The sequence below is a fragment of the Leucoraja erinacea genome, chromosome 2, assembly GCF_028641065.1.
Source record: "Leucoraja erinacea ecotype New England chromosome 2, Leri_hhj_1, whole genome shotgun sequence".
NCBI classification, from domain to species: Eukaryota; Metazoa; Chordata; class Chondrichthyes; order Rajiformes; family Rajidae; genus Leucoraja; species Leucoraja erinaceus.
Window position 1 is genome coordinate 27,858,385 of NC_073378.1, and position 22,923 is coordinate 27,881,307.

The window sequence follows — 22,923 nt, forward strand, 5'->3', positions numbered from 1 at the left end:
CCAGCAACGAGAATGTCATCAACAATGATGGCTCAAGGATACCTCGCAAATAATTGTTCCATTGTACGCTGGAATACGCTAGCAGAGTTGATGCCAAAGGGCATCCGCAGGAACTTGTAACGGCCAAAGGGGATGTCGAACATGGTGAGTTTGGACGGTTGCACTGCATCGCTGAGCAGCAACTTCCTCCACCGTGCGCATTGGGGTGGTGCGGGCATTTGATCGCGGTGTTCAGATCTCTGGGGTTGATACAAATTTGGATTTCTTCTTTCTTTTTCTTTGTTACGACCACCATGGTGGAAACCCAGTCGGATGGGTCGGTACCCGGGGCAATGACACCCAGAGACACCATCCACTGGAGCCCCTTGTATACTCTGTTACGCATAGCATGTAGAATGCAGTGTGGTGCAAAAAAGTTCAACTTCTGAGCTTGTGACGCTAAGTGGCACTGCAGCTCAGCTCTTCCCACTGGGTGCACCTCCCCCCCCCCCCACCCCCTCCATAGGCTAGCAAAGTAGCCGATATGTTTACAATACGTTCGGCATTCTTGACTGGTGTAAATTCAGACAATGACATAACGTTACATTTGGCCCCAGTGTTGATCTTTGCAATAGTAATGGTATTGTTGACACAAAGTGAAACTTCAGGGTCGAGGCGTTGTGGAATCAACCCGAGAGTGTATGTTATGTCTGTTATCATCAGGCTCGGAGAGAGTATCTGGAGGAGGTGCTGGTAGCTCCTGGTACTTGTTATCAGAATCTTCATGTTTTAACAGATGCACAGGCTGCTGTGAAACTGAGCGGGTTTGACAGCATTTAATGAAATGATTTCTTCTTTTGCAATAGTGGTATAATTTACCAAAGGCAAGGCATAGTTCGTGATCAGCGGGGTGTGACCCGTTTTTAATAAATCTCAGAGATTGTCGAGATGATGTATGGGGCTGTGAGCATGAGTGCAGTAGGAGGTGTCGGTAGCATCAACACGGTATAAAGAATGCGGTCCTGGCCCCGTTGATTTAGTGTGAGACTCGGTATGTTCGTGACTCGGTATGTTCAGCAATGCGACAAGCATGTTCAGCTCTGACCAGGGTTAGTTCAGTATCACGGAGTAATTCATCACGTACTTTGTCACTGAGGATTCCTCCTACCAGTCTGTTGTGGACGAGTTCATCACAGATTCTCAAAACGGCAGCGTGCAGTAATATGTTTTAGAGTGCTGATATAAGTCTCCACAGGTCCTCCTTGTAGCTGATTACGAACAAAAAATTTAGTACGTTCCAGTACTGAGTTAGTGTGAAGGTCACATAAGTGTCTGAATTTGTTGATCAGGGCTTCGGGATCGTCTACAGTTTCAGCAGCTACCACGATCTGATTGTTGTGATCCAGAACTGTGCAGGAGCAAGGTCGAAATGCTCTGCTCGTTTGATAGCTTTTGGGCCAGCGATGTTGGTCTGATGGAACGTTGCAATGAGCAGCACGAATGTAAAAGTTAAAGTCGCGCTTGAAAATCCACCAACGTTCAGCGAGGTCTGAATCAAAAACCAGAGGATCAGGTTTATGGAATGAATTGGCCATACCAACACGAGATATGGGACAAAATGGGTGAAATAAAACACTGGAAAGAAAATAAAAACCGATATGCTTTAAGTGGGTTGAACACGTCTGACACCATGTTGAGCAAGTGACACATACTCATGGATCTGGTACAACAGTATTTATTGAGTAACTCATGCAGCACTCAGCAGCATATCAATTCTATCGTGCTGCATCACCAACTAAGAGCACATGTCGGGTAGCGATAATATAAATGGTGTATTAGTAGGCGGAGCTTATATTACGGTTAGTAAGTAATGTAACCGATCTACAATGGTAAAGTCCGCAGTTGGAGCGATCCCAGGCAAGGGATCGACTCTGATGTTAAGTTCACGGCCCACGGGGGTACTCAAGGTCAGTCCGAGCAGGCCTTCAGCTCCATCGATGGTAGGCCGCAGAGCGACCGGAGACATGATCCGGAAAGTAATCGCATCTCCGGAAAGGTAAGAAACTGAAAAAAATGTTTCCCCCGACCCCCTCCCCCTTCCCCCACATAAAACAAACCGGAGAACATTTACACAAACTTTTAAACACACTAAAAAAATGTTTTAAAGACAAAAAAACAGACAGACTGTTGGCGGGGCTGCCAATTGTTCGGCGCCCCTGGTGGCAATTGTTGCTGTTTATCAACACGAGGATGAAAGTTGTGCCAATTAAAGTCAAATAAGTCATTATGAGACTGAGAAACAAGAATAAAACTGTTAGAGACATCCGCCAAACCTTAGGCGAAAGAGAGCACTGGTGAGCTTACTAATCGCAAAAGAACTGGCAGACCAAGGAAGACCTCCACAGCTGATGACAGAAGAATTCTCTCTATAATAAAGAACACCTGTCCGACAGATCAGAAACACTCTTCAGGAGTCAAGTGTAGATTTGTCAATGACCATTGTCCGCAGAAGACTTCATGAACAGAAATACAGAGGCTACACTGCAAGATACAAACCACTGGTTAGCCACAAAAATAGGATGGCCGGGTTACAGTTTGCCAAGAGGTACTTAAAAGAGAGTGAAATACCAAAATACAGTGAAAAACTTTTTTTTTCCGTGCTATCTCTGCAGATCATACCATACATAGAAACATAGAAAATAGGTGTAGGAGTAGGCCATTTGGCCCTTCGAGCCAGCATCGCCATTCATTGTGATCATGGCTGATTGTCCCAAATCTATAACCCGTGCCTGCCTTCTCCCCATATCCCTTGATTCCACTAGCCCCTAGAGCTCTATCTAACTCTCTTAAATCCATCCAGTGATTTGGCCTCCACTGCCCTCTGTGGCAGGGAATTCCACAAATTCACAACTCTCTGGGTGAAAACGGTTTTTCTCATCTCTTAAATGGCCTCCCCTTTATTCTAAGACTGTGGCCCCTGGTTTTGGACTAGGGGCCAAATGATGTACATGAGTACATCAGGTAGAGCGGAAGTTCTAGGAGCAGAATTAGGTCATTCAGCCCATCAAGTCTACTCCGCCATTCATTCATGGCTGATCTATCTTTCCCTGATACACATGATCTATCAACCCCATTCTCTTGCCTTCTCCCCATAACCCCTGACACCCTTACTAATTAAGAATCTGGCAATCTCCGCCTTAAAAATATCCATTGACTTGGCTTCAACCGTCTGTGGCAATGAGTTCCACAGATTCTGAGTAAAGAAATTCCTCCTCATCTTCCTCCTATGTATATGAATTTTTCTTGAGTGTTAAAATATCTTCTGTAGAATATGAATTTTCAGGAAAACAACTAATTTAACCAACCATTCCTGGTCATTTTTACCAAGCCACAAAAGTTTGCGTTTAGTTTTAGGCAGGAAGCTGTCATAGTGCATTTGATGTTTCAAATCATTTTAGTTTTCATTAAAACAGCAGAGTCAGTTTGAGTCTTGTGTGTTTATTCCAAGTTTAATAACAGTATTAAAAAGAGATTTTAAAATCTTATTAGAACAGTTTTAAACCTTTAAATGAGCCGGCTTCAAGTCTAATATTAAGCAATAAGATCAATTTTGTCACATGAAATAAAATTATTTAAAATACATTTTCCACAAGAAATGGAATATAAATGAAGAGCAGTCAAAAGTCAAATATATTAACTGGCAATATAACAATTAATGGCAAACAAGACATTCTGTTTTCAAACAAGACAAATAACCAGCGTTAATCACTACATTACAGCAGGAAAATTATTGTCAATGCTGCAGGATAATAACACTACTATTATAAGGATATTAGTTTATGTTTACCTGGATGGAGTGGTGGGTTGTACAGAGGAAGAAGGAAACGGGCATTAGTAAAGCTGTTAAATTGTTATTAGCCAGGTAGCATCTCTGGAAGACAAGGATAGGTGACCTGAAACTTCACCTGTACATGTCTTCCAGAGATGGTGCCTGACCCACCAAATTACTCCACTGCTTTGTCTCTTTTGTGCAAACCAGCATCTGCAGTTCCTTTTTTTCTCAGCTCCTGTCCAAAAGAAGGTACAGAAGCTTGAAAGTGCGCACAAACAGACTCAGGAACAGCTTCTTCCCCTCTTATCAGGCTTCCGAATGGTCCTTCCATGTCTGATTCTACCCCATCGTGGAAGTTGGACTTTGTCTCTGGAACTGATCCGCTACAATGCTGAGAACTATATTCTGCACTCTGTATCTTCACCTTTTATCTACCTATTCTACTTTAGTTTGACATGATTGTTTATAGCATATTTTAGTGTCCAGCTGGGTAAGGAAATTCAGGCTTCAGATATAGTTATATCCTCAATCAGTACCTTGTTCCTGCCTTCTTCCCATATCCCCTGACTCCGCTATCTTTAAGAGGCCTACCGAGCTCTCTCTTGAAAGCATCCAGAGAACCTGCCTCCACTGCCCTCTGAGGCAGAGAATTCCACAGACTCACAACCCTCCGTGTGAAAAAGTGTATCCTTATCTCTGTTATAAATGTCTTACCCCTTATTCTTAAACTGTGGCCCCTGGTTCTGGACTCCCCCAACATCGGGAACATGGCCTAGGCCGGGTGAAGCAGCTGATCGCAACCTCATTGGGACTTCTGCGGCTGATCATGTATAGTCTTCTTTGACTGGTTAGCATGGAACAAAAGCTTTATACTGTACCTGGCTACACGTGACAACAACTTTATTGCCTTCCATCACAGTGTGAAACGTTGATTCCGCTGTGGTGAATGTTTATGTTAAAATCTCTTGTGTATTGTGTTCTTTTATTCGTATGGCTATATGGTAACTCATGTGACAACAAAATGGGAACTTGAAGGTGAACAATAAACTAAACTAACCTAAGTGCTGCAGTTATTTTGAAGACATAGTTAAGCTTACTCTGCTTGAACAGCAGATCCTCCAGGACAATGAAGGTCCCAGGCAGAATTTGCAATGAAGAACTTCTAACGTAAATTGAAGATGATCCTTCCGTTAGTTCAGGTGTAATCCAGCCAGACTCCAGAGCCAACAGTGTTGCTGCCACACTCATGTGCACTAGAAAATCAATTTATTTGAAATCAGCATTCAAAATAAAGCTTTTCACAGTTCCTTGATACACGTGATAATAACGCACCTAAGAAACAAGCTAGCATTGTGAGAACCAGACGAGGGCAATCTCTGCCCAGTACATCTGCAAAGCAAGAGTTTAACTTTTAATTTCTTATCTGGAATGCAGCAGTTGATGGCATTCCCATCGCTAACGGCCTCTGCGTAGGTGTTGATAAATCACTTCTTGTTCCATTGCAGCCCACACAAAGGCGCTCCCAGTTAAGCGACTCCAGGATTTTGACCCAGTGGTGATGAAGAAAAGATGAGGTCTCCAAGTCCGAATGGTACATTATGGAGTGTGATGCATCTTCCCCGTTTCATTGCCATGTTTGGTAATAGATGTCATGTGTTGGAGATGTGAAGGAAGGAACTGCAGATGCTGGTTTACACCGAAGATAGATATAAAATGCTGGAGTAATTCACTGGGACAGGCAGCATCTCTGGAGAGAAGGATCGAATGACGTTTGGAGTTGAGACCCTTCTTCAGACTGAGAGGCAGGGGCGAGAGAGTCCAGAGATATGGAAGGGTAATGGGCCTGTCCCACTTAGGCGATTTTTTAGGCAACGAAAGGCGACTAGTTTGTCGCCACATGTTTGCCGGTGGTCGCCGGTAGTAGTCCCCTCAGTCGCGCAAAAAGTTGTAGCGTCTTTCTGGTCTCTGCTAAATTTTCAACATGTTGAAACATTTTTGGTGACAGTGGGTTTGACGCTAATGAGTGTAGCTTGACTTCCCCAGACGCGGGTGCTGTCGTAGGTTGTTGCCAGGATGACGTAGGTTGTCGCCGATTTTTCGGCGACCTGCTACGTCTATGACAGTCGCTGGCAGTTGCCTAGAAAATCGGCAAGTGGGTCATGTCCATAAGGTGTGAAAACACAGATCAATGCAGATGATGATAAGGGAATGTTAATTGTTAGCTGAGGGGAAGGTGACCAGGAGACATATAATCAGTAAGATGCTGTTGTACATGGTTCTGTCCCATTAACTTACTCCAGCATTTTGTGTCATGTGTTGGAGATGTTGAGTTGAAGTTGTCTTTTTGTGAGAATTAAGGGCCTGCCCCACTGTACAAGGTAATTCAAAAGCTCTCCAGAGTATAAAAAAAAATCAAACTTGTGGTAAGCACGTAGAATGTATGTAGCGGGTACGTCGGAGGTCGGGACGTCTCTTAGCGGCTCGTAACGCTAACGGCAGGTACTCGGGAAACGCGGTAAGCTCGTGAAGACTCGTGAAGATATTTCAACATGTTGAAAAATGCCCACGAGAGCCTGACCCGCTGAGTTACTCCAGCACTCTATGAAACGTCACCTATCCATGTTTTCCAGAGATGCTGCCTGACCCGCTGAGTTACTCCAGCACTCTGTGAAACGTCACCTATCCATGTTCTCCACAGATGTTCTCCACAGATGCTGCCTGACCCGCTGAGTTACTCCAAGGCTCGTTTTTTTTTAAACTAAAAACATACCTGGATTAGAGGGTATTAGCTACAGGGATAGGTTGGATGGGCAGATTATTTTCTCTGGAATGCTGGAGGTTGTGGGGAAATCTTATAGAAGTTTATTAAATTATGGGAGGCCTAGATAGGGTCGACGTTCAGAACCTATTTCCCAGGATGGAAATATCAAATATTGGAGGGCATAACTTTAAGGTGAGAGGGGCAAAGTTTAAAGCAGATGTGCAGGGCAATAATTGTTACACAGAGGGTGGTGGGTGCCTGGAACGCACTGCCGGCAGCGGCGGTGGGGACGGATACGATAGTGGCATTAAAGAGACTTTTGTATAAACTCGTGGATATGCAAGGATAGAGAGATGATGATTATGTGCAGACAGATAAGGGTAGTTTGGCATAGACACCGTGGGCTGAAAGACCTGTTTAGTTTGGAGACACAGGACGTAAGCAGGCCCTTCATGATCCCCGCATATTAACACTCTCTTACACACACTAGGGACAATTTTTACATTTACCAAGCTAGTTTACCTATAAACCTGTATGTCTTTGGAGTGTGGGAGGAAACCAACGATCTCTCAAAGAAACGCAGGCAGGGGACTCGTGTAGCTGGGACATGTTGGCCAGTGTGGGCAAGTTGGGCTGAAGAGCCTGTTTCCACACTGTGTGACACTCTATGTCGAAGAAAACCCACCCAGGTCACAGGGAGAACGTTTAAACTCTGTGAAGGCAGCACCCGTAGTCTGGATCGAACCCGGATCTCCGGCGCTGCAAGCGCTGTAAAGGCAGCAACTCTACCGCTGCGCCACCGTGCCGCCCAGTTCCTGTGATGTACTATTTATATAATCGCCAAACTCAAGTAAAATAGGTAGAGCTAAGTGGAAGATACAGAGTGCAGAATATAGTTCTCAGCATTGTAATGGATCGGTTCTATAGACAATCGTCAAACTCATTTGAGGTAGAGGTGAAATGGACAGTAGCCTAGCTTATGGAAGGACCGTTCAGCAGATTGATAATGGAGGGGGAAAAGCTGTTCCTGAATCGGCCATGCACGCTTCTATACATTTTTCCGGATGGGAGTGTGGAGACGTGGTGTCTTCCCAAGGAATGGCCGGGGTGGGACAAGTCTTTAATTATGTTGCAGCTTGTCCGAGGCAGCACAGGGTATAGATAGAGTCAGTGGTAGGGAGTCAGGGTTGTGTGCTGGACTGAGCTACATCCAGTTTCTCGACAATTTCTTACAGTCTTGGGCAGAGCTGTTCATAAACAAAGCTGTAATGCAATCCGACAATACGGTTTCTATGGAGAATCTGTCGAGTTTGTCAGAATCCATGGAAACCTGTGGAATTTCTTCCTTGTTTCCAAAGAACATATTTCCTATAACATGGTGATCAAAACTGAACACAATACTCCAAGTGTGGTTTCCAACTGTAACATAACCTCCCAACTTCTATGCTGCATCTCAATACTCTGACTGATGAAGGCCAAAGTGCCGAAAGCCTTCTTGACCACCCTATCTACTTTTGATACAATTTTCAAGGAACTATGTGTCTGCACTCCTACATCCCTCTGCTCGGCAACACTCCTCAGGGCCTTACCATTCACTCAACCTGGCGTGCACAATCAAATAAGATTAAATAGAACACATTGTCCTACAACTTTAGGCTTTGCACGCCATATGCAAGAAGAAGAAGAAGAAGAAGAAGAAGAAGAGCCAGGTTGTTGCACTGGCACCATTTTGCCTATCGATCAATCTCACTTCTATACTCCGACTCATCACCATCTGTAATTCGTCCAACAATGGTGGTGTTGTCGGCGATCCTGCTGCAATTTTTGTCAACCAATTTTTGTCACTATCTACAATACCTCTCACTTTTGTGTAATCTGCAAACCTCCTTACCATGCCTTGTATGTTCTCATCCAAATCATTAATATATATGACAAACAGCAATGGGCCCCAGCACAGAATCCTGAGGCACACCACTAGTCACAGGCATCCAGTCTGAAAAACAACTTGCCACCATTACCCTCTGGGGTCACACCATTCTGTATATGGAGGGATATAGATCGTGCCGATAGATTTGATTATCTTGGCATTAGGTGCAGTACGTGCATTGTGGGCTGAAGGAACTGTTCCTGTGCTGTATTTTGCTACGTTCTATGAGTTTGTAAACTGAATGGTATGCTACTGCAGCTATTAGATGGAATGTAGCAGCCTTCAAGGTAAGTGCTCACAACTTACATTCACAATTTACATTATGGAGTCAAAGTCATGAATTTACAAATTCAAAATGGAGTAGTTTGTAACGAGGAGGACGAGATCACATTTATTGAACTTGAAGAGAGAGCAAAGAATTGACAACATTAATTTCACTACAGTTAACAGTGAGGTATATTTTGGTAAGAACATAAGAATGGAGTGTTTGCCATGGAAATTAACATCTAGATTGACTTGGAGATCAAAATAATCTTGCAGTACATTGCCGAAAGTAGTGATCAATGTTAATGAAGTCTTATAAAAGGCAAATCAGCATCTGGGGTTTATTTTTGGAAGGATGATCTAATGCTATTCTCGTGTCTTTCTGTGTTGTACCATTGTGGGTGCAGTGCTATAAAGAACATATTGAGGTACTGGAGAAGGTGTTGAATTTAAAAAGAAGTGGAAAATCATAAGTTCATAAGGAATAGGAGCAACCATTCGGCCCATTGAGTCTACTCTGCCATTCAATCATGGCTGATCTATCCTTCCCTCTCAAACCAATTCTCCTGCCTTATCCCCAAAACATTGACACCCGTACCAATCAAGAACCTGTCGACTTTGGCTTAAACATATCCAATGACTTGCTGTTCACAGCCTTCTGTGGCAAATAAATCCACAGATTCATCACTAATCTAAAGAACTTAGTGACTAAATCTAAAACATTCCTCCTCATCTCCTTTCTAAAGATACGTCCTTTTATTCTGAGGCCCTCTGGCCCTATACTAGTGGAAATGTCCTTTATACATCCACTTAATCCAGGCTTTTCACTATTTGGTATGTTTTAATGAGATCCCCTTCATACTTCTAAACCCTATTGAATACAAGCCCAGAGCCTTCAAACGCTCATCATACGTTAACCCAATCATCCATAGGATCATTCTCGTAAACCTCTCCTGGACCCTCTCCAGTACATCCCTCCTCTAACATGGAACCCTAAACTGCTCACAATACTCCAGGTAGGGTCTGACCAGTGTCATGTATTCCATTCTCTCAGTTCCTCCGTCTCCATCACATTTTCTCTAATGATGGGCTTTTCCTTACAGATGCCCCTGAAATGCCTTCCTTTTGCCTGTATAGTGGCTTTCCCTTTGTCACAGTGGACACACCTTGATCGTATTTCATCTAACTCCCCGCATATCATGTGCCTATTTAAAAGCCTCTTAAATGTCACTATCGTATTTGGCACTTCTCCCTGGCAGTGTAATCCAGGCCCCATCACTCTGTGTGGAAAAACTTGCCCACACATCTCCTTTTATCCTTCCTCCTCTGACCTTAAAGCTATACATTTCTGTCTTTGATCTTTCCACCCTGGGAAGAAGGTTCTGACGTCTATCTATGCCTCTCATAATTAATATACTTCTATCAGGTCTCTCCTCAACTTCCGATGCTCATGAGAAAACAATCCAGGTTTGTCTTGCTTCTCTGTCTAGTTTCTCCTGAGATGCTGCCTCACCCGCTGAGTCACTCCTGCATTTTGTGTCTACCTTCGATTTAAACCAGCATCTGCAGTTCTTTCTCACACATTCCCCGTATAGCTAATACCCACTAATCTCTTAAGGGTAATATCTGGAGGGTAATAGGAGTTGGAGTAAAAGTGCAGCAAGGAAAAGTATATCATTTAACTCTTTTGAAGATATATAAATGTGACCTATTGTGAGTCAATGTGATATTGATAAAAAAGAAAAAAACTGCAAGTTCTGTTGTCAAGAGTGAAGAGAGTTTTATTGCCATGTATCCCACATAGGACAATGACATTCTTACTTGCTGCAGCACAACAAAGTATTTGATTTTTTTGTTAAGACCCTTGGACTGAAGAAGGGGCTCGAGCTGAAAACGTTGCCTGTTCCTTTTCTCCAGAGATGCTGTCTAACCCTTTGAGTTACTCCAGCTTTTTGTGTCTATCTTTGGTTTAAACCAGCATCTGCAGTTCCTTCCTACACAAAAAAAACCTTAAATTAGTTTGTCACCAATCCAGTTGAGAAGGTGTCACGTTCTCATGAAAATATTTGATACCGATAAGGCAATAGTTCCCATGCCCAAATGCAGAGGAAGTATTTGAAGCATTTACAATAACAACATTTAAAAGACATTCAGACAGGATAGGAAAGGTTTGGAGGGATATGGGCCAAATATAGGGACTAACTTAGAAGAGGCAACTTGGTCGACATGGATGAGTTGGGAGATTCCCGTGCCGTATGACTCCAAAACTGTGACTTGCCCCCTGTGATTTTATCTTACCACAATGATCTTCAGTGTTCCATATTTCACATTATAACCCAGATATTTCAAAACCACTCCCATGGCTGTCAGTCACTTCTTTACCTGTGTTTATAAAAGGTACCGTGTAAGTCCATCTTTCTCCGTTTTATCATAGTTTCATTTGGATAAAAATATGGACATGTCAAATATTTCCTGTGTTTAAGATGGAACTGCAGATGCTGGAAAATCGAAGGTAGACAAAAATGCTGGAGAAACTCAGCAGGCGTGGCAGCATCTATGGAGCGAAGGAAATAGGCGACGTTTCTGGCCGAAACCCTTCTTCATTATTTCAAATATTTCCTGTGTTCTTGTTTAATCTCGAAATACAGTTACCTCTCAGGTTCCTATTAAATCTCCCCCCCCCATCTTAAACTTGTGTCCTCTGGTTCTTGATTCCCCTACTCTGCGTAAAAGACCATGTATTTACCATATCTATTCCTCTCATGATCTTATACACCTCTATAAGATCACCCTTCATCCTCCTGCGCTCCAAGGAACAAAGTCCTAGCCTGCTCAACCTCCCCCCATAGCTCTGCCCCTTGAGTCCTGGCAACATTCGCATCAAAGTCTAATTTAATTGTGACATCTGGGCAGAAAATATTCCTAAATATTTTGTTTTTGATTTTTGCAAATGTCAACAGCAATCACAATCCAAATTTTATCTCATTTGTAGATTTGCTGAGGGCAGACTGTATTTGGAATCTGCACTGAGAATAAGAGGCTCCAAGAAGAGGTGATCAGTGGATTCAGGCATCTATCCGGTGAGTGGAAGTTTACCAACTCAAAGTGTCCTAAATATATCAAGTAGATGTTCTGGTATATAGATTGCAAGTGTTATGGAATATTGCACGTGTACAAAGAAAGTTACAGACTTTCATCTGCTGCGTCAAACTTAGAAAATTAATTAAGGCTAGATCTATTTAATCAGAGAAATCTACGGAGAATTTATTCCAGATATTTCTGTATGGCTACAAATAGCCTTGGACAAAATTGTGTCATTAACTAGTCAAAGTCAAGCCAGTGCCGTAGAAAGCATTTTATCGGGATGCATCGCAGCATGGTTTGGGAACAGCTCCATCCAAGACCGCAAGAAATTGCAGCAAATTGTGGACCAGACCATTACACAAAGCAACCTCCCTTCCATTGACTCTATGTATACCTCATGCTGCCTCGGCAAGGCCAGCAGTACTGTATAATCAAGGACTAGTCACACCCTGGCCACTCAATCTTCCCCATTATTTCTTCCCAGCTGTTATCAGGCAACTGAACCATTCAACCACAAATTGAGAGCAGTCCTGAAACACTATCTACCTCATCAGTGACCCTCTGATTATCCTTGATCGGACTTTACTGGCTTTATCTTGCACTAAGCGTTATTCCCTTATCATGTATCTGTACACTGTGAATGGCTCGATTATAATCATGTATTGTCTTTCTGCTGACTGGCTTCCATGCAACAAAAGCTTTTCACTGTACCTTGATAAACTCTGAACTCAACTGAACTGGTCAAGATGAGGTTACTGTCATATGAACAAGTACAGGGAGGTACAGGTACAATGAAAATCTTGCTTGCAGCAGCATCACAGGCATGTAGACTAGTTTGAAATTGAATGCCTTCACTCTTGATATCTTTCTATGAATTTTCAAGAGGTGATGCCTTAAAGGGAAATACATTCTTGTCATAGAGGGAGTACAGAGAAGGTTCACCAGACTGATTCCTGGGATGTCAGGACTTTCATATGAAGAAGGACTGGATAGACTCGGCTTGTACTTGCTAATATTTAGAAGATTGAGGGGGGATTTTATAGAAACTTACACAATTCTTAAGGGGTTGGACAGGCTAGATGCAGGAAGATTGTTCCCGATGTTGGGGAAGTCCAGAACAAGGGGTCACAGTTTAAGGATGAGGGGGAAATCTTTTAGGACCGAGATGAGAAAAACATTTTTCACACAGAGAGTGGTGAATCTGTGAAATTCTCTGCCACAGAAGGTAGTTGAGGCCAGTTCATTGGCTATATTTAAGAGGGAGTTAGATGTGGCCCTTGTGGCTAAAGGGATCAGGGGGTATGGAGAGAAGGCAGGTACAGGATACTGAGTTGGATGATCAGCCATGATCATTTTGAATGGCGGTGCAGGCTCGAAGGGCCGAATGGCTTACTCCTGCACCAATTTTCTATGTTTCTCTGAAAGGGTATTAAAAACTATAGACAAAGGACAAAGGACATTTATTGTCACATACACCAATTGGTGCAGTGAAATCTGAGTTACCATGCAGCACACAAATAAGATAAACCCAACACTATAGAATTTGACATAAACCATAAAACATCCCCCACAGTGGAATCAACATTTCCCACTGTGAGGGAAGGTGATAAAAGTTCAGTCCCCTTCCTCTTGTTCACCTGTGGTCGGGGCCTATTTGAGGCCTCCACAGTCGCCGTTACGGACGGCCCGATGTTTCCGAATCGGCCGCTTCCTACCGGAGACCGCGACCCTAGTAAGGCATCGGCTGCTCCGCGATGGTACCTCAGTGCTGCGCCGCCGCTGAAGATGAAGCTCTGGCCGGTCTCCGGCAGGAAAGGCCGCACCAATCCAGATGGTAGGCCACGAGGAGGGGGCGGTGAAGCGGCTCGGAGGAATGATGCATCCTCGACCCAGGTAGCGACTGTGAAAAACAGTTTCCCCCCCCCCCCCCCCCCCCAACATAAAAAGACTGAAAGACCTCCACAACAGACGGACTAAAATTTTAAAAAGGATGAAAGTACGAACTGCTGCAGGCGAGGCTGCCACACTCAATGGCGCCACCACTCGTCCGACTGGAACAATTCCACAATCTTTTCTTTTTCCAATACAACGTTTTGTAGCAAACAATTGTGAGTCTTTTTGGTTCCTAATTCTCGTTGTATTCTAAGGCAGACGGATGCGTGATGTGGGGCTTTCAAAATAAGCACTTCTGAAAGTTGACTGATGTCTACAGAATTTTTAAGCAATAAGCTGATGGTCTTTTTACCGGCGTGGGCATCTGTGTATTTTTTCAAAGTAAGTGGTTGGGGTGGAAATTCTTCTGGATATTTACTTTATTGATTGCAGCAGATACTTCAACATGGAAGCTCTTCACGATGTAAACAATGAAAAATTGTAGTAGAAATCTGTCAACAATATGTTTAGAATGCATTGAACACTGAAGTTATTGACTTTTTTTCCAATTGTGTTTGGAGTTACTCTCTATTTCCCCTTAGGTTTCTAGTTTTAGACAATAGACAATAGGGTGCAGGAGTAGGCCATTCGGCCCTTCGAGCCAGCACCGCAATTCAATGTGATCATGGCTGATCATCTCCAATCAGTACCCCGTTCCTGCCTTCTCCCCATATCCCCTGACCCCGCTATCTTTAAGAGCCCTATTTAGCTCTCTCTTGAAAGCATCCAGAAAACCTCCCTCCACCGCCCTTTGAGGCAGAGAATTCCACAGACTCACCACTCTCTGTGAGAAAAAGTGTTTCCTTGTCTCCGTTCTAAATGGCTTACTACTTATTCTTAAACTGTGGCCCCTGGTTCTGTACTCCCCCAACATCGGGAACATGTTTCCTGCCTCTAGCGTGTCCAAGCCCTTAACAATCTTATATGTTTCAATGAGATGCCCTCTCATCCTTCTAAACTCCAGAGTGTACAAGGCCAGCTGCTCCATTCTCTCAACATATGACAGTCCCGCCATCCCGGGAATTAACCTTGTAAACCTACGCTGCACTCCCTCAGAGATTTTAGAGATACAGCATGTAAACAGGCCCTTCGATTCACCGAGTCCAATCTGACACTTTGCAAGTTAAGTTATAGGAGTATAATTCGGCCCATCGAGTATACTCCACCATTCAATCATGGCGGTTCTCTGCCTCCTAATCCCATTTTCCTGCCTTCTCCCCATAATTCTAATCAAGAATTTGTCTATCTCAGCCTTAAAAATATCTACCGACGGCCTCCACAGCCGTCTGTGGCAATGAGTTCCACAGATTAACTATCCTCTGACTAAAGAAATTCCTCCTCACCTCCCTTCCAAAGTTGTTCCATTCATATCAGTTCTATTTATCTACTTTTGCATCCACTCCCTACACCTTACAAAATCATGTGAGGAGTAGATCGGGTGGACGCACCCGATCTACTAGAGTGATACAGCGTAGAAACAGGCTCTTCGGCCCAACTTGCCCACACACTGGCCAACATGACCCAGCTACACTAGTCCCACCTGCCTGCGTTTAGTCCACATCCCTCCAAACCTGTCCTATCCATATACCTGTCTAACATTGCGATAGTCCCTGCCTCAACTACCTCCTCTAATAGTTTGTTCCATACACACCCACTGTGTGAAAATGTTACCCCTCAGATTCCCATTAAATCTTTTCTACTTCACAAACCGATTTCCTTTGATCCTCGATTCCCCTACTCTGGGCAAAAGACTACATGCATCTAGCCCTTCTATTCCTCTCATGATTTTATACACTTCTATAAGATCACCCATCATCTTCCTGTGCTCCAAGGAATAGAGTCCCAGTCTACTCGACCTCTCCCTATAGCTCAGAACCTCGAGTCCTGGCAACATTTGGTAAATCTTTTCTGTACCCATTCCAGCTGTTGCCGGGAATAGGGGAATGGAGAACCAGAGGACATAGGTTTAAGGTGAGGGGGGGAAAGATTTAATGAGAACCTGAGGGGTAGCTATTTCACGCAAAGGGTGGTAGGTGTATGGAACGAGCTGCCGGAGGAGGTACTTGAGGTAGGTACTGTTGCAATGTTTAAGCAACATTTAGACAGTTATGTGGATAGGAGCGGTTTAGAGGGATAACCTACAAACCCACACATCTTTGGGATGTGGAAGGAAAGCAGAGCACCTCGAGGAACCCCATGTAGTCACAAGGGGAACGTGTAAGCTCGAAAACAGACAGCACCCGAGGCTCAGGATTAAATCGAGCCAGTGTGATGTGTTGCACTTTGGGAGGCCAAATGTGAGGGTAAAAATTGTAATTAATGGCATTAATGGCATACCTCAACAGCATTGATGTACAGAAGGATCTTGGAATCCAAGTCCATCGCTCCCTGAAATCACAACACAAGTTAATGATAATAATAATAATAATAATATATTTTATTGTCATTGCACATAGGTGCAACGAGATTTGGTATGCGGCTTCCATCCGATAGTCATAACTTAAACAACTAATAAAGTTTAGATACCCCGAGAAACATGATTTGTAAAAAAACCCCCAAAAAACAGTAAAACAGTCTAAAGTGCAAATATGTCTGTGCCAGGTCGATGTGCCTGAATACAGTTCATGGAGGTGGGGGGGGGGAGGGGGGGGGGGCACTCAGCGGGGCCGGTTCAGAGCAGCGATAGCTCTGGGGATGAAGCTGTTCCTGAGTCTGGAGGTGCGTAGAAGGTCTTGTAACGTATGCCGGAAGGTAGGAGTTCGAACAGACTATTACAAGGGTGTGTGGAGTCTTTGAAATTGAAAGAGTGGTAAAAAAGGCACGTGGTATGCTTGTCGTCATGGATTGGGGCATTGACTATAAGAGTCAGGATGTCATGATGCCACTTTATAGAACTTAGGTGAGGCGCATTTGAAATATTGTGTGCAGTTCTGATCGCCCTATTAGCGGATGGATGTGGAGGCTTTCGGAAGGGTTTTGTAGAGGAAGTTTACCAGAACGTTGACTGGATTAGGGGGTATTAGTTACAGGGAGAGGTTGGACAGACTTGGATTGATTTCCCTAGAACGCTGGAGGTTGAGGGGAGACCTGATAGAAGGAGAGTCATAAATAGGGTAGACAGTCAGAACGTTTTTTCCACAAGAGGGAAATATCAAATACTATGGGGTATTCGGCCCAAAAGGGGGCACTAGCCCTTCGGCCCACAATATCTGTGCTGAACATGACGCCAAGAGCAAATTATATTTGCCTGCACATACTCTCCATCCTAGTTTCTGACTAGTTTATTGTCCTAGTGTTTATAGATTCCCGATTGTTTGCCTCGCTGGCACTTTCCCCTCAGATAACAATGTACCATTCTACATTTTCTTTCACATCGTGTCCTTTCATCCTTGTTTTCACAACTCACCCATCCATATCTCTATGTCTCCCTCTCTCCTGACTCTCAGTCCACCCAAAACGTCACCCAATGCTTCTCTCCAGAAATGCTGCCTGTCCTGCAGCTTTTTGTGTCCATCCACTTCCCTCCATTCCCTGCACATCCAAATGTCTATCCAGAAGTCACTTAAATGGTACTCCAGGCAGGGCGTCCAGGCACTCACCACCCTCGGTGTAAATGTTACAGGACATAGGAACGTAAACATTAGGAGCAGTGGCATGCAACCTGGCCTGCTCTGCCATTCAATGTGAGCATGGCTGAACGATTGCTTGTCTGAGCTGTACCTTCCCATCTGATGACATAACTCTCACTGCAACGCAGCATCAGTAACCTGGGGGACGGGGATTGTTATTCCAATCCAATTACCGCAAATGGGGAATTAAATCTGGAGCGTAAAATTGATCATCCATAATGGTAAGCATGTTATAATAACTTATCTAGTGTACTAACATTTAGGAAAGAAAATCTATTTGTCGAGTGTCAAGAGCATTTCATTGTCATATGTATCGACAACAGAGCAATGAAGTTCTTACTTGCTGCAGCATGGCAAATGGCGCAGCGGGTTGAGCTGCAGCCTCACTTCATCAGAGGCCCAGGATCGACCCCGACCTCAGGAGCTGGCTGTGTCAAGTTTGCACGTTCTCCATGTCTGCATGGATTTCCTCCTGTGCTCCGGTTTCTTCCCACATCACAAAGATGTGAGTTTGTAGCTTACTTGGTCCTCTGTAAATTGCTCCCAGTGTGTAGCAATGTTACAACATTTTGAGATTTAAAAAATCAAGTCTGCAATCTATCCCATCAAATAAAGCACAAAAATAAGTTTAATTTTGACACCTAATTCACTTTCATATCTTCAGTATTAAAAACGTTATGGCCATTTTCATACTCGGAAATTAGCATCTTGTTCCCTATTGATTTTCCATTGACTTAACACAAAAGCTGTGATCGAGGACAGTGAAATGGCCATAACTTTCTTAAAAATTAAGAGAACTGAAAGAAATGTTCAGTAATTATAGATTGAAACATTCTGAAACAAATATGAAACAATCTTACTTGGATGACCTGAAATTAAAGCATATAATTAGTTCGTTACCCAATTGTAGCTAATTCCAAACTTCAATTACTAGATCTAAACATCTATCCATTTCTTAAGAAAAGATTAACATTTTTAAATAGCCTAAGTGTCCAAATAACATTTACAAAGAATTCACAATAAAACATGATTCTTAAATCTCATTTACATTAATTTATAGGCCAAATGGAAGGAATTTAGTGTTCAATTGCTGTAAATTAATGGCCGTTTAAATCAGTTTTCGAGTGGGATCCTGTGGAACTTTGTGGAACGCGCTGGTTTAGAACGTTCCCATTGCGGTGGATTTGTACCCCCATATGCCCAGAAAAATACTGGGCCCCCAAATTAGCTACTCGCAACATAAAACTTTGTATAAAGGGATCTTAAGAAGCGCTTTTTAATGTAAAACTAAACAACCTACCTTCCATTGTCCCCTGTATGAGATCCGTCCCGTTGTCGGCGGTTGCGGGTTTAGAGGATAATTTTTAACATACTATAATAATTAAATTAACCAATTAAATTTAAAAATAGCACCAGCGAACGAACCTCCAAGCGATTTTTCGTCAGCAACTAAGTAGGCTGAACAACCTCGATTTGAATAGCCTAGGGAAAATCGCGTTTTAAACCCGCCCCCCTCTCAACAGCGCCAAAATCGCACACACGGGCTTGGACAGATCTGCAGCGACGCTTACGGTAGGTTTTGCAACGTACCTACAGTGTGTAGGCAGTGGATGAGAAAGTGGGTTAACAGACCCAATAAGAACTGGTGTGCGATGGTTGATGTGGACTCGGTGAGTCTGAAGGCCCTGTATCCATGCTGTATCTCTGATCTAAAACGCTTAACAGGTCTGTAGATTGATGATGCATGTGAACCAATCACACATAAGCCAGCATCACTAACCCCACCCCACTTCTGACACCATGTAAACAAGAGCCAGAGACAGTGTATGATTTAAACACATCTTTAACGAGCACTTGAAACTTAGTAGCGTTGAGGACGACAGGTTGTCAGTGCATCCTAGCTGATCGACAAAAAATCGAAATCAACAAAGCAAAATCAAAAAAAAAAAATGTAGATTGATGATGCATGTGAACCAATCACACATAAGCCAGCATCACTAACTCCACCCCACTATAACACTTATACTAACACTCATCCCCAGCACTGCAGTTCCGAGCAGCTAGGATGCACTGACAACCTGTCGTCCTCAACGCTGCTAAGTTTCAAGTGCTCATTAAAGATGTGTTTAAATCATACACTGTCTCTGGCTCTTGTTTACATATAGTGGGGTGGAGTTAGTGATGCTGGCTTATGTGCGATTGGTTCACATGCATCATCAATCTCCAAGGTCCGTAAATGCAATAACGCACAGTTAAATATAAAATAATTTAAAATACAATAAATTATTAACCTATTCCCGATGTCAGGAAACATGTTCCTGATGTTGGGGGAGTCCAGAACCAGGGGCCACAGTTTAGGAATAAGGAGTTAGCCATTTAGAATGGAGATGAGGAAACACTTTTTCACACAGAAAGTGGTGAATCTCGCTCAGAGGGCGATGAAGGCCGGTTCTCTGGATGCTTTCAAGAGAGAGCTAGATAGGGCTCTTAAAAATAGCGGTCAGTGGATATGGGGAGAAGGCAGGAACGGTGTACTGATTGGGGATGATCAGCCATGATCACATTGAATGGCGGTGCTGGCTCGAAGGGCCAAATGGCCTACTCCTGCACCTATTGTCTATCGTCTATTGTCTATATTAGGGTGGCCACGGTGGTGCAGCGGAAGAGTTGCTTCCTTACAGCGCTTGCAGTGCCGGAGACCCGGGTTCGGAGACGTGTGCTATCTGTACGAAGTTTGTACGTTCTCCCCGTGACCGCGTGGGTTTTGTCCGAGATTTTCGCTTTACTCCCACACTGCAAAGACAAACAGGTGTGTAGGTTAATTGGCTTGGTGTATGTGTAAATTGTCCCTAGTGTGTGTAGAATAGTGTTAATGTGCGAGGATCGCTGGTCTGTGCGGACTCGGTGGGCCGATGGGCCTGTTTCCGTGCTGTATTTCTAACCTAATGCGGGGTAATAACGCACAAAAACAATGTTTGTGGTGTGACCAAAGACACAGTCCCTAGAAGATTGATAGCCAAGCAGTGGGAAATCTGGGAGTACGTTACCCTTTGCTCAAGATGCCTGTGCCTGCAATTTCCTGTGGTCCATTTGTTCTAAATTGGGCAGGGTATCCTGTCGTGGGTGTCTGCTGAACAATTGGTGCTGGTAAACAGAAATTGGGTTAATGCTTCGTAATTCCACCCTTTACATTTCACAGTTCATATGCATAGTTTTCACATCCATCGGGACCTTCAGTTTCTATAGGCCACAGATAAAGCAGATATCAAACACTAGAGGGCATAGCTTTATGGTGAGAGGAGCAGAGTTTAAAGGAGATGTGCGGGGCAAGTTTTGTTTTACACAGAGAGTGGTAAGTGCCTGGAATATGCAATGCCAGGGGTGAACGTAGAACATAGAATCGTTCAGACGCAAAATGCTGGAGTAACTCAGCGGGACAGGCAGCATCTCTGGAGAGACCCGAAACATCACCCATTCCTTCTCTCCAGAGATGCTGCCTGTCCCGCTGAGTTACTCCAGCATTTTGTGTCTATCTTCGATTTAAATCAGCATCTGCAGTTCTTTCCTACACATAGAATCATACAGCACAGTAGCAGGCATTTTTGCCCACAATGACTGTGCTAAATAAGATGCTAGGCTAAGATTCATCTGCCTGCATATAATTGATATCCCTCCATTCACTGCATATCCATGTGCCTATCCAAAAGCTTCTTATCTGCCTCCACCACCGCCCTTAGCAGAATGTTCCAGACACTCATCACCCTCTGTGTAAACTAGCAAAAAACTTGCCCCGCACATCTGTAAACTCTGCCCCTCTCACCTTAAAACTATGGCCTCTAGTATTTGATATTTCCATCCTGGTAAAACGGTTCTGACTGTATCCCCTATCTATACCTCCCCTGACATCAGTCTGAAGAAGGGTCTCGACCCGAAACGTCACCCATTCCTTCTCTCCAGAGATGCTGCCTGACCCGCTGAGTTACTCCAGCTTTTTGTGTATGCCTCTCATAATTTTATATACTTCCATCGGGTCCAACCTCTCCCTGTATCCAGGCAATTTTCTGGTAAAGCTTCACTGCACCCGTTGCAAAGCCTCCACAACTTTCCCTTGATAGGACGCCCAGAACTACACATACTACTGGAAATGGCCTACCCAAACTCCAATGGAGCTGCAGGGGTGGAGGTAATGTTTAAGACGCATTAGGTTAGGCACATGGATCTGCAGGGAATGGAGGGGTGTAGATAATAGTTGGCCGGCATCATTTTCGGAATATACTTTGTGGGCCAAAGGGTTTGTCGTAATAGGAGGTGGACACAAAATGCTGGAGTAATTCAGCGGGTGAGTCAGCATCTATGGAGAGAAGGAATGGATGACGTTTCGGATCGAGGCCCTTCTTCAGACTGATGTCAGGGGAGGGGGCGGGACAAGGAAAGAATGTAAGACTAGTGGGAGAACTGGGGAGGGGGAAGGGATGGAGAGAGAAAGCAAAAACTACCTGCAGTTAGAGAAGTTAACGTTCATACCAGATGTTAGAGAAGTCAATGCTCATAGATTTTGTGTTTGTATTGCATTGATGGCTGGACTGTCTTGTCTCTTGGAATTCTCTGCCTCAGAGGGCGGTGGAGGCAGGTTTTCTGGATGCTTTCAAGAGAGAGCTAGATAGGGCTCTTAAAAATAGTGAAGTCAGGGGATATGGGGAGATGGCAGGAACGGGATACTGATCAGCCATGATCACATTGAATGATGGTGCTGGCTCTAAGGCTGAATGGCCTACTCCTGCACCTATTGTCTATTGTCTATTGTCTATTGTCATTTACTTGCCTTTAAAATGGAATTATTTTGAAGCTAGCAATAGGTCAAGGCTCCTCTTGTAAACAATGAGATGTCATAATATGTTTAAGAAGGAACTGCAGATGCTGGAAAATCGAAGGTAGACAAAAGTGCTGGAGAAACTCAGCGGATGCAGCAGCATCTATGGAGCGAAGAAAATGGGCAACGTTTCGGGCCGAAAACCTTCTTCAGATGTCATAATATGTTGCTTTTTTCAAATAAACGACTCCTATTGCTTTTTTCAAATAAACCCCCAGAAAATGTTCTGCTTCGTTATAGGGCGTGTGAGGATTTTTTTCAGTGAGGCATTAAACCTGTGTTACTTATCACCAACCCTCTTGTCCTGAAATATTAATGTTACACATGTGGACTGTCAAATTTGACTGCAATTGGCATCTGCGAAAGTGAAATTCACACCGCCGAGGTCAGTGCGTCTCTCGTCGAGGTCGCCGCTTGCAAAGCCTAAAACCCTGTGGAGACAACGGCTTCAGAGATGATCACATCATGTGGAGGCTCTGCGCGTTATTAGGTTATCTCGAAGAAATTACTCTGTCGTAATCGTTTCCTCTTTGTCATCCGCCTACCTCTCCGACCGCAATGATGCAGGTTGATATTGAGTGTTATTTTATTAGAAAGTTTTAAAATTTACGAGCACGCCAGTCAAAGTAAAATGGCTCAAACCAC

The 22,923-nt window shown here is 43.8% G+C and overlaps 1 protein-coding gene across 1 annotated transcript in view; it reads left to right on the forward strand.

The window, feature by feature from the left end:
- fars2 (phenylalanyl-tRNA synthetase 2, mitochondrial) overlaps positions 1–22,923 on the forward strand; it is a 363,050-nt gene that overhangs the window by 73,165 nt on the left and 266,962 nt on the right. Inside the window, exon 3 of the mRNA XM_055653812.1 lies at positions 11,756–11,843. The gene's annotated coding sequence lies outside the window, so the exon portion shown is untranslated. The remainder of the gene's footprint in view (positions 1–11,755; positions 11,844–22,923) is intronic.